At 40.4% G+C, this 12,905-nt stretch overlaps 1 pseudogene across 1 annotated transcript; it reads left to right on the forward strand.

Moving 5' to 3' along the window:
* The first annotated feature begins 4,465 nt into the window (after nt 1-4,465).
* LOC308253029 (centrosomal protein of 83 kDa-like) lies at nt 4,466-5,777 on the forward strand (annotated as a pseudogene). The gene has a single exon. The product of its transcript is annotated as a centrosomal protein of 83 kDa-like (transcript).
* Nucleotides 5,778-12,905: the final 7,128 nt, after the last annotated feature.

Below are 12,905 nucleotides of genomic sequence, written 5' to 3' on the forward strand. Positions count from 1 at the left end.
AGCCACCCCACTACCACACGAGGAGCAGCTGCTCCGCGACCCCCTCAAGGAGCAGCCACCCCACACCACATAAGGAGCGACCACCACATGAGCAGCTGCCACCCTGTGACCGCGTGAGGAGTGGCTACACTGTGACTGCCTGAAGAGCAGCCACCACCCACAACCACCTGAGGAGCAGATGCTGACCAAGACCACCTGAGGAACAGCCACTGCCCATGAACACACGACCCGCCACCAAGCCCACTGCTGCAGCCATAGGCCCCACGCAACTCAACACCTAGATCCTTTGGTGAGAGCAAAAATGGGGACACAGAAGAACAACCCCCAAAGGAAAGAAAAAGAGGAATTGCCAGAAAAGGAATTAATTGAAACAGAGGCATGCAATATGTCAGAAAAAGAATTCAGATTAAGGGTCATACAATTCATAAATTGGATGGATGAGAAAATCAACAACCTATTGAATCAGGAGGAAATAAAGAGTGATATAGCTACAATAAAAAACAATATGGAAGCTTTCAACAGTAGACTAGGTGAAGAAGAGGACTGAATTAGCAAATTAGAAGACAGGGAGGCAAAACACAACCAATCTGAACTGCAATTGGAGAAAAAAATCAAAAGACAGGAGGAGAGCCTGAGGGAGCTTTGGGACAACATGACATGAAGCAACCTGTGTATATTAGGGGTGCCAGAACAATAAGAAGAAGAGCAAGCTTTAGAAAACCTATTGGAAGAAATAATGTCAGAAAACTTCCCTGACTTGGGGAAGAAAAAAGTCACACAAGCACAGAGAGTCCCAAACAAGATGAACTCCAAAAGACCCACAAACAAGATGAACTCCAAAAGACATGTCATAATAACAATGGCAAATGTTAATGACAAAGAGAGAATCTTTAAGGCTACAAGAGAGAGACAGAAAGTTACATACAAGGGATCTCCCATTAGATTTTCAAATGATTTCTCAACAGAAACACATCAGACAAGAAATGAATGGAAGGAAGTATACAAAGTGATGCAAAGCAAGGGACTGAATCCAAGAATACTCTATCCAGCAAGGCTATCATTCAAAATTGAAGGGGAAATCAGGAGCTTCATAGACAAAAAAACAAAACAAAACAAAACTAAGGGAGTTTATCACTACCATGCCAGCAATGCAAGAAATGCTAAAGGGACTGTTGTAAAAACATGAAATAAAAAGGCAAGAAGGAACACAGGCACAAAAAATAAAAATGGCTAGAAACAAGTACCTTTCAATAATAACTTTAAATGTCAATGGCCTAAATGTTTCAATTAAAAGACATTCAGTGACTGAATGGATAAGAAAATATGGCCCATATATCTGCTGTCTACAAGATACTCACCTCAGAACAAGAGACTCACACAGACTGAAAGTGAAGCGATGGAAAAATATCTTTCAGGCAAATAGAAATGAAAATAAAAAGCTGGGGTAGCAATAGTTATATCTGACTAATTAGACCTCAGAGTGAAGGCCATAACAAGAGATAAGGAAGGCCATTTCATAATACTAAAGGGATTGATACAACAAGAGGATATAACTCTGGTAAACATATATGCGCCCAATGTAGGAACAACCAAATACATTAAAAAAACTGCCGGAGGATATAAAGAGAGAGATAGACAGCAATGTAATTATACTAGAGGGCTTTAATACCCCACTGGATAAATTCTCTAAATAAAAAATCAGCAAAGAAACAGCAATCCTAAATGACTCACTAGATCAGATGGACTTAATCGACGTCTTCAGAACATTTCACCCCAAAGCTACAGAATATACATTCTTCTCAAGTGCACATGGAATATTTTCAAAGATAGACCACATATTGGGTCACAGGCAAAATCTCTCCAAATTTAAGAAGATAGATATCATATCAAGCATCAACTACAATAAAAATAATTCAAACACTTGGAGGCTGAATAGCATGCTATTAAACAATGATTAGGTTACCAAAGAGATTAAAGAAGAAATTAAAAACATCCTGGAAACGAATGACAATGAAAACACAACAACCCAAAACCTATAGGACACAGTGACAGCAGTCTTGAGAGGGAAGTTCATAGCATTACAGGCCTACCTCAAAAAAACAAGAAAACTGGTAATAAATTATCTAACTCTACAACTTAAAGAATTAGAAAGAGAGCAACAAGAAAAGCCCAGAGTGAGCAGAAGGAAGGAGATAATAAAGATTAGAGTAGAAATAAATGACATAGCCAAAACCGGTTTGGCTCAGTGGATAGAGTGTCAGCCTGTGGACTGAAGGGTCCCAGGTTCGATTCCAGTCAAAGGCATGTACCTTGGTTGCGGGCACATCCCCAGTGGGGGGTGTGCAGGAGGCGGCTGATTGATGTTTCTCTCTCATCGATGTTTCTAACTCTCTATCCCTCTCCCTTCTTCTCTATAAAATATCAATAAAATATATTTTAAAAAAAGAAATAAATGACATAAAGACCCCAAAAACCAAACAAAACAAAATGATCTATGAAACCAAGAGCTGGTTCTTTGAAAGGATAAACAAGATTGATGATCCTCTTGCCAGACTCACCAAGAAGCAAAGAGAGAGGACCCACATAAACAAAATAAGAAACTAAAGAGGCAAAATAACAACAGATCCAACAGAAATACAAAAGATTGTAAAAAAAAAAATACTATGAACAACTCTACTCCAACAAACTAAACAACCTAGAGGAAATGGACATATTCCTAGAAAAATATGACCTTCCAAAAGTCAACCAGGAAGAATGAAAACATCTCAACAGGCTGAAAACTAAGGAGAAAATTGAAGCAGTCATCAAAAAGCTTCCAGCAAACAAAAGTCTGGGATGAGCTGCCACTGTTCATTGCTGCTCTGGTTGCAGGTCAAGTGGGATTTCTTTTTCTTTTCTTTTTTTTTAAATATATTTTTTATAGATTTTTTACAGAGAGGAACGAAGAGGGATAGAGAGTTAGAAACATCGATCAGCTGCCTCCTGCACACCTCCTACTGGGGATGTGCCCACAACCAAGGTACATGCCCTTGATCAGAATCGAACCTGGGACCTTTCAGTCTGCAGGCCGATGCTCTATCCACTGAGCTAAACCAGTTAGGGCAAGTGAGATTTCTTAAAAGCTTAGGGGTGCCTGGCTGGTGTGGTTCAGTGGATGAGTATTGACTTATGAACCTGGAGGTTAAGGTTTGATTCCCAGTCATGACACACGCCCCGGTTGGTAGGCTGGATCCCCATTGTGGGGCAAGCAGGAAGCAGCCAATCAGTGATTCTCTTTCATCACTGTTGTTTCTATCTCTCTCTCATTCTCTCTTCCTCTCTGAAATAAATAGAAATATATTTTTGAATGTATGTTTTAAATCAATTACACTTAAAACAAAGTTTTAAAAAATGTTTAAAACTTGACACTTCCCCATTATTTTATTATTTTATCATGATTGTTCTTGAGCATATTTATACCTACTGTGTCAGTAAGTTGTAAATACAATACAATGTTTTGCTACTGAAATATCTTATCAGGCCCATGTTCAGTGCCATCATTTTGGCAGTTTGAAACTGACAACGATGAGAGTATTTACACCAGGGAAATTGACAAAAACTACAAACCTTAACTTCACTTAATGTACTATTTAATGCTTTAACTAAAAGGAATGGTGGAGAATGTTAGTGCATTAAATTTATAAGTGTATCATGCAAGCGGGCTTTAAATTGTCCATAGGATAGAATTTGAGAAAGAGCAATTTTCCTTCCAGTATTCAAAACATATAGTTCCAAATGGCAAAGAAGACAGTTGAGTCCTTGAGGAATGAGTGAGGTGAAAACAGATGTCCTAGGTGCTGAAGTCTCCTCCTATTAGTTAAATCATAAATTCATTTTAAAAATTGGCAAAAGTTTCTGACCAGACATTTAAACAAAATAGATAAAGACAGTGTAAATAAATGTACGAAACAATGCTTACCATAAAAATTCCTTAGAAAAATGGATTTAAAACAAAACAAGTTAACACTAAACTCATTTCTGGGCCTACAATTTAAAAATATTAAACATTGGACAAAGGGCAGGACTTCCTGCTTCCCTAGCGCCAGGATCTAGCAACCCAGGTCACCCCTAGGGCTGGAGGGGCTGAGGGGCAATGGGCTGAGGTGGTGTCCCCACCTGAGGAGGTACAGGGCTGGCCCTGCACCCCTGAAAAGGCAGCCCCACTGCAGAGGATCAGGGCGGTGCTAGTTTTGTGTCTGCACCTTGCAAGGCTGTGTGTGAGTCTGGTGTAGTTTGGCCTCCCAAGATCTTGTCTTAGCAAGAAGGAAGTGGAAAATAATCTTGGAAAGAAAATGAAGACAATAAGAAAACCAGAACTTATTTTCACATGCTTGTCAGCTTACTCACCAATATGAACACTCTTCCCACCACTTGTCCTCCTGGTGGAGACAGTGGGCTGACAGATTCTGACCCTGTGTTACAAGCAATGTTAATTGATGAAAGATAACGATGTGAACATCATAAAACTGTCACTATGAGAACTGAACACAACAGGTTGAAAGATGAGTACACAACGTCACAAAATAAACTCAAGTGCCTGCTAAATGAAAAGCAAACTAACCAGGAAAAATTCCAGCTGCTTTTTGAAGAACTAAGAGAGGAATTATTAGAGAACACTAAAGACTTAGAAGAAATAAAGCTGCAGGTATTAACTCCACAAAGCTTGGAATTGTTCAGAGCCCAAATACAATGAGAATTAGAAACTAAATGAGAGAGCGTTTTAGGAATCTGGATGAAGAAGTTGAAAGGTATAGAGCTGAATATAATAAACTTCTCAAATCAGAGTTCGAACACCAGAAAGAAGAATTTGCATGTGTTTTAAAAGAAAAAATAAAGACATGAATCAGAGATTGCAATCAATACTGGAGAAAGATAAAGAAGAACTACATAATCAGCTGCTTAGTCTTGATCCCACAAGAGATAGCAAATGAGTGGAGCAACTTATTCGAGAAAATGTCCATTTGGTTCAGAAATTAAAAGAGTTAGAGGCTGAAGCAGCCGAATTAACTGCTGTAAAAGAGAATTCTAGAGCTCAGATAGAAAATGCCCAAAGAATTCAGGTGCAATAGTTGAGATGCAAGCTGCAATCAGATCCCTGGAGGCTGAAAAACAGTCAAACTGCAGGCTGAATGCTTGGAAAAAGAGCTACAATCAAGCAATGAACAAAATACTGTTTTAATCAGTAAATTACATAAAGCGGAACGGGAAATAAATGCATTGACCCGTAAAGGAACTTAAACAAACAAATTAGAAATAACAGACTTCAAACTGGAAGCAGCAGGAGCTAAAGAGTGATCTAGAAAGGGAAAGAAATAAGATGCAAAGTGAACGGGTTACAGTCAGACAATGAAATTCTCAAGTCAGCTGTTGAAGTGCTCTTAGCAGATAAGGATCGTGAATTATTATGTAAAGTACAAGCTGCCAAGGAAGAAGGTTAACAAAAACTTGTGGTATTACAAGATGAACAGCTTGAACTTGAGAACAGATTGGTGGACTTAGAGAAAATGAAAGTGGAATATGCTTTGTGGAGGCAGTCTGAAAAAGATCAGTGTGAACAGAAATGGCGGGCTTCACAGATGGCAGAAGAGTTGGCCAGAAGAGAACTTCAAAGTGTTAGGTTAAAACTTGAACAACACATTGTGAGTATTGAAAATGCAGAGAAAGAGAAAAATGAAAATTCTGACCTGAAACAGCAAATCAGTGGCTTGCAGATCCAAGTGACCTCACATACACAGTGAATGAATGAATTGCTGAATTCAAACCAAATACGAAGGAAATGGTTAAAAATAAATGAGTAAATACATATATATATATATATATATATATATATATATATATATATATATATAAATAAAACATTGCATGTGCTGGCAAGGTTTTAGAAAAACTAGAATTTTCATTACTGTGGGTGGCTGGGAAGGAAAAGGGAACAACCATTTTAGATCACAGTTCTGCATGTCTTAAAAAGTAAAACACTCACCTATACTGAAACAATTACATAAGTAAAATATACATCTATATACAGAACTAAACCCACTATTCCCAGAAAATTTATTTATAATACCCCAAACCTGGAAATAACAAAAACCATAGACAGATCATAGATAAAGTTATTACCCATAGAACACAATAATACTCAGGAATAAAAAATAATTAAAAATTTACATAATCATTAGTGTTCAATCTCAAAATAACTGTGTAGCATGAAGGAAACCGGTATTTGTTAAAGAGTACACAACTTATAGTGCTTACAAAATTATCAAAAATACTAGTGGCCCGGTACATAGATTCGTGCACATTGAAAAGAAATTAATTAGAAAGTGGCTAGCGGGGCAGGACTGGGTGAGATGGGCTGGACATGCCCTGGGGCCAACCTCCCTTGGTCCCTTCCCAGCCAGCTGCACCTGGGCTTGCACTGTGGCTCGAAGGGGTCTGTGGAGTGAGTGGGATCCCTCTGGCATAGGTGGGGTCCCTCAGCCTGGCCTGTGGAGATCAGGTCGAAATCAGCTCTCTGATATCCCCTGAAGGCATTCTGCAAAGATGAGGTCACTCAGCAGTTCCTGCATAGAGTGTCTGCCCCTGGTGGTCCATGCACATCATACCTACCGACCAGTCGGACAGTCAGTCAGTTGGACCCGTGGTCGGCAAACTGTGGCTCGCGAGCCACCTGCGGCTCTTTGGCCCCCTGAGTGTGGCTATTCCACAAAATACCATGGCCTGGGCAAGTCTATTTTGAAGAAGTGGCGTTAGAAGAAGTTTAAGTTTAAAAAATGTGGCTCTCAAAAGAAATTTCAATCGTTGTACTGTTGATATTTGGCTCTGTTGACTAATGAGTTTGCCAACCACTGAGTTGGACAGTTGCTCAGCCTTTTATATATATATCTATACTAATAAAAGGGTATATGCTAATTAGTCCGGGTGACTAGACATCTTCTGGACATTAGACTTCCTTCTGGACAAAGCCACAGTGGTGGGAGCTGAGGCAGAGGTGGTTAGGGGTGATCAGGCCGGCAGGGGAGGACAGTTGAGGGTCTACAGGCTGGCAGGGGAGCGGTTAGGGGGCGATCAGGTCAACAGGCAGGCAAGCGGTTAGGAGCCAGATGTACTAAACTGGCAGTAGGACATCCCCCGAGGGGTCCTGGATTGGAGAGGGTGCAGGCCAGGCTAAGGGACCCCCTCCCATGCTCAAATTTCGTGCACAAGGTCATATATATATTTCTATACTAATCTTGTAAAAGAAGGGAAATCAATGACTGCATTTAGGGCAGGTGAAGGCAGAAAGAGAGATTATGAAAGGGCAGGAGATAAATATAGGGTGTGGCAAAAGTAGGTTTAGAATTGTTGTATGGATATTAATTCAATAACTAAAAATAAAAATAAAAGCATAAACTCTTCTCTGGCCAGTGTGCCTCAGTTGGTTGAGCAACATCCCCTGCTCTGAAAGGTCAATGGTTTCTTTCTAGGTCAGGCCATATGCCTGCCTGGATGCTTTGGAGGTGGCGTGCAAGAGGTAGCAGTTCAATGTTTCTTTCTCATATCACCATTTCTCTCTCTCTCCCTTCCTGTCTTCCTAAAAAGTCAATAAAATATTTAAAAAACTTAAAAAATATATAAGGTATTTATTTTTTTAAAAAGAGAATAAACTCAGTGTTTTGCATATTCACATCTGTAAAGCAACTGCTACCCTAACCTGTATGTGGGTGAGAGATAAGCTTATTTTACATGAGACTGTTTTATAGCTTTATCTGTATGTCCAATCTCAACAAATAGTACATTAGAAGAATAGATTTTGTTACATGTCAATTATAAATCTACCTAAATAAAGCCTTAAAAGGTACTTTTAAATAAAAACCTAGATAACGCCCCTTGTTAGTAAATTAAAATAGTGACCTGATATGGGTTCTACCATCTCTCCTAATTTCTTTGGATGATCAGCCTTATCTCCGGGGCAGAAAATATTGGAAGGAAGTGAAGACTATTGCCATCAGAATCAAATCAACAGGAATGCAGACTGGTTCCAAAACACACATCCGAGACTGATTACAGTGTACTCCTCCCTCTAGCTTTGAGGTCTTGCCTGTTGAGGAAACATTGAGGTGAACACCCTAAATGGGCCAGGGGAATCCAGTAAACTGTTAGATGATTTTTTCGGTCAATGACTTCAGCCAGAGGAAACAGCTATGGAGGTTTCGAGAATGTCTGTACAAATATATCACAAGCCACGGCCCTTTGATCATTTCTGGATAATGTTCAGAAGAGGCACTTTTCATCTAATTCACTACAATCTTTGCCACTCACTATTAATACAATGTTTATGTCCTAATGCTGGCTCGATTTATACCTCAGAGTCTTAAAACAAATGACCACCGTATAAAATTTCCTACATGGCTCATGGTTCCTTTACAGTATGTGGGGAAGAATTCCCCTAAACATTGCTGAGAATTATCTAATTCATACCGTGAACAGAGAATATAATTCATATAGTTAGCAGAAGAACAACACAGGACTCCTCTTCTGGGTGACCAATTCAGCTCCTTAAAATCACACTTATAACTGAAACTTATGAGGAAACTAGAAGTGTATGATCCATTAAAAGGAGGTTAAATTCAGGTAAATGGGTCCCAAAGAGTCTCCTTCAGTGTTGTTATTCCAAGTGAGAAAAAGAAAACATTCCCTGCACATTTAAGTCTTTTCTCCAGTGTGAACTCTTGGGTGTGTAACCAGGCTACATTTGCAACTAAAAGTTTTCCCACATTCACTACACTCTAGAGATTTTTCCCTATTGTGACCTCCATGTTCTTCCATGAGCTTAGAGTTTTGCCTGAAGGACTTTCCATAATTACTACTCTCAGACAGATTTTCTCTAATGTGAACTCTCTTGTGGTTAAGGGGGCGATTATTGCACTTAAAAGATTTCGCACATACACGATTTAAATGGTTTATCGCCAGTGTGAACTCTGAGGTGTTGAATGAATTGGAACCTTCAACTGAAGGACATTCTACATTCAGTACATTCATATGGCTTCTCTACAATGTGTAGTCTCTTGTGTTTTGTGAGGCTATGTCTTTGTCTAAATGACTTAAAACAATAAGTACACTAATATGGCTGCTCTCCAGTGTTAACTTTCTGGTGTTGAATTAGGGAATACCATCGACTGAAGGGCTTCCAATAATCACTACACTCATATAGCTTCTCTCCTGTGTGAACTCTATGGTGTGTAATGAGGGTGGATCATAGACTGAAGGATTTTCCACAATCACTACACTCATACTGCTTCTCTTCCGTGTGAACTCTGTAGTGTACACATGAGGTGAGACCTTCAGCTGAAGGACTTGCCACATTTACTACACTCATAACACTTTTCTCCAGTGTGAACTCTGTGGTATTGAATGAGGTAGATCTTTGAGTGAAGGCCTTCCCTAAATCACTATATTCATATGGCTCTTCTCCAGTTAAATTATCTGGTGTTTAATGAGTACAGTGCTCTCACTAAAGAAATTCCCACAACCAGTCCACTCATAGGGCATTTCTCCAGTAAGAATTCTCACTGACGTTAAAAATTTGTCTAAAAGATTTCCCACTTTTGCCAAAACCGGTTTGGCTCAGTGGATAGAGCATCAGCCTGCGGACTGAAAGGTCCCAGGTTCGATTCCGGTCAAGGGCATGTAACTTGGTTGTGGCACATCCCCAGTAGGAGGTGTGCAGGAGGCAGCTGATCGATGTTTCTCTCTCATCGATGTTTCTGACTATCTATCCCTCTTCCTTCCTCTCTGTAAAAAATCAATAAAATATATTTAAAAAAAAAAGATTTCCCACTTTTGTTACACTCATAATTCACTTCTCTAGAGCAGACACCCTGATGTTGGACAACTTTCTGTTTGTGCCTGGCACCGTTTTCACATTTCCCACTCTGGTGCAAACAATTTCAACCAATAAATTCCCGTGAAATCTCACTGCCATTGTGTGGATCCTCATTGTTAAAAGTTGCCTGGTGCTGGACATGATATGAGGTGGCTGGGAAATCTTCCTCCACCTCCCTACCAGTTGAAGACACTCAAGATAAACACAAGATGATCTTGGACTCAAATGAAGCCCTGTCCACATTTTTTCCCCCAGGGTTCCTTTTCACTAGCACCCCACTGTTGCTGGTGAGGATTTGCATTCAAAGAGAAGTCTCTCACACATGCATCACTGAAGAAGTCTTTCTGCAAAAAGAATGCTGCTGGTAACTTAGTCAGATGGAGCATATCTTTTAACACTGAGAAACATCAAGTACACAGAAGGGACTGCTGTGTTGGTGGAGCTGTCTTAGAAGCCCTGACCTGTGACTCTTCTTCTACAGACACACTCTATCCAATAGGTTCCACTGTATCTTCCATTTTATGATAACAGCTTAATAACAGAGAATGGAAAGGAAATAAATGTTGACTGTGGTGTGAGGGAAGTTCTAATACAAAAGTGTATTCCACATAATACATTGGCTCCATGCAATTGTCCAAAAATAAGAGATCTTCAGGAAATAGTAATAAGAGGTTGCTCTCAAATTCTGGGCATCTGAAGATAACAAACTGGAAAAGACATCACCAGAAATATGACCCAGACATGGCAAGTACCACATGGAAGAAAATCAAGATGTAAAGCTCATTCTTCTGCTAAGTGTGTCCAGCAGTGTTTCTCTGTTGGTGAAACAGGCAAGCTGTTCAGAAGGTTGGTTATGTCTTATTCTATGTAAAAACAATAAAAGAGTCTCTGGTGTTTGAGGACTATTTACACGTGTATGTGCACCTCATAACACATGTGCAGGACAATGTTGTAGAATATTGCAGAGAGAGCAGTGCAGAGGGACAGGTGATATAAAAAGGCCCCAAAGGAGAAGGTAGCCAACAGGCAGGGTAAATGACAAGTCAGCAAAGAATCAAGTATGGGAAAGAAGATGTACAAATGAGCTGTGGCCAGTGGCTCCTGCAGCTAAACACTGTTGGTCACGTGCAGACTCAACACAGCCCTTATGTCATAACTTCCCCCAGTTGCCACTAAGAAGTGCCAAGCCTTAATTGAGATCATCTTGCATGTTCATCATGTGAAAAAAAACCAGGGTTATCTTTGTACCATGTATTGTACAAGTATATAAAACCTGAATCTCCAGAGTGTTAATGAAGGACCACAGAAGTGAGCAACAAGCACTGGCTCAGATCAACATGGCATGCAATAATATTCAATGAAAGAATATTACAAATAATAATTGAAGGAGGGTCTTATAAGAACAGCCTATGGTCCATATAAGTAAAGACCATTAGCTGGCACAGGCAGTCACAAGAAAACTTTAGGTAGAGGAAGGGGGCAGAAGTGGAAGGCATGGATGAGGACATAGTAAACCTCCCAGGAAATGGAAGAGCAAGGTACCTATGGAAACCTAGCTTGCCCAATAGGACTGACAGGGCCCGGGGTATCCCAACCCGGCTCCTCAGAGGACTGCCATCTCCCCCCAGGAGCTCCAGGTAAGCCTGACAGTAGAGGCCAAGGAAATTAATTTCCTCCCCGATGCTGAAGCCACCTTCTATGTACTCCTCCCAAGCCCTGGTAAATCATCCTCAGAGGCTGTAGCTGTTATAGGCATGTCTGGGAAGCCAAGAAAGAGATCTTTTTCTCAGCCTTTAGCTCATAGCTGGGGTAAGCTGTTCCATTCCCAAGCCTTTCTGATCCTGTAAAAAGCTTCATATTCACATCAGAAACAATGTCCTCTCAACCCTGAGGCTCTAGAAGGACTCAATATTCTAATAAGTCATCTGTTTTAGAAGCCCAAGGTTTACTGAAACCTTGTCATAGTCCTTACAATACCCCCATCTTAGGGGTACAAGAGCCTAATAGAGGCGGAGGACTAGTTCAGGACTTCTAATTAGTAAATAAGGCAGTGATTCCTATCCAGCCAATTGTCCCTAACCCTTATGATTTACTTGCCCAAATTCTGGAAAACACAAAGTGGTTTAGAGTACTAAATCCCAAGGATGCCTTTTTCTACATATACTCCTGTCTCCTAACTCACAGTCCCTGTTTGCCTTTCAAAGATCCCAATAATCAAAGCCATCAGCTAACATGGACAATACTGCCCCAGAGCTTTCGGAATAACCCTCATTTATTTGGGCAGGCCTTTAAACAACGCAAAAAGCCCTTTTACAGGCACCGTCTTTAAGTCTCCCAACAGGTCGGCAGCATCGACTCCTAGATCCATCTGTCTCCGGTGAGCCTTGAACGCCAGCAAAGGAGGAGGACATGTTACAGAATTTACCAGGTGACCAAAAAATACACAGGAGCACTTGGAGGTCCAGGAAATCCCTATTTATTTTCAGATGTTTCACATGTACTAGTACAGTGACTCAGGGGGTCAGTTCTCCAAATCCTGAGTAAGCCAATATGGAGAAAGCTTTCTCTTTATACCCTTCGGTTTCTTTGTTTTCTATCTGTTTCCTAACTACCAGGCTTTTGTGGTGGGCTTCCATAGCCCCTCCTGAGGCAGTTAGAAGGGGAAGTTAGATTGTATCTAAATGCCTGGTCTGGGTGGTGTCAGTGACCTCCCCTGTAGCTAAGCTGCTACATTCTTTGTTTATGGCCCCTTTGTAAATTGGGAATAATTAAGAAAACAGGTCTTGGGAGACCAGATTGTGGAGAAAGGGGCAGTGACTTAATTATAGGCTATCAAGAATGTACATTAGGTGACTGGCACAGATTCAAATTGCTAGCCCCCAAAAAATGTCTTATTTTCCCCATCAGACAAAGCTGCATTGCCATCAACTAGATCACCAAATTGCTACTCATGTGAGCCTCTGAAGGACCTGAAACTTCTCCTTCAAAGGGATCCTGGGATATC

Source organism: Plecotus auritus (assembly GCF_963455305.1).
Source record: "Plecotus auritus genome assembly, chromosome: 7".
In the NCBI taxonomy this organism is placed as follows: Eukaryota; Metazoa; Chordata; class Mammalia; order Chiroptera; family Vespertilionidae; genus Plecotus; species Plecotus auritus.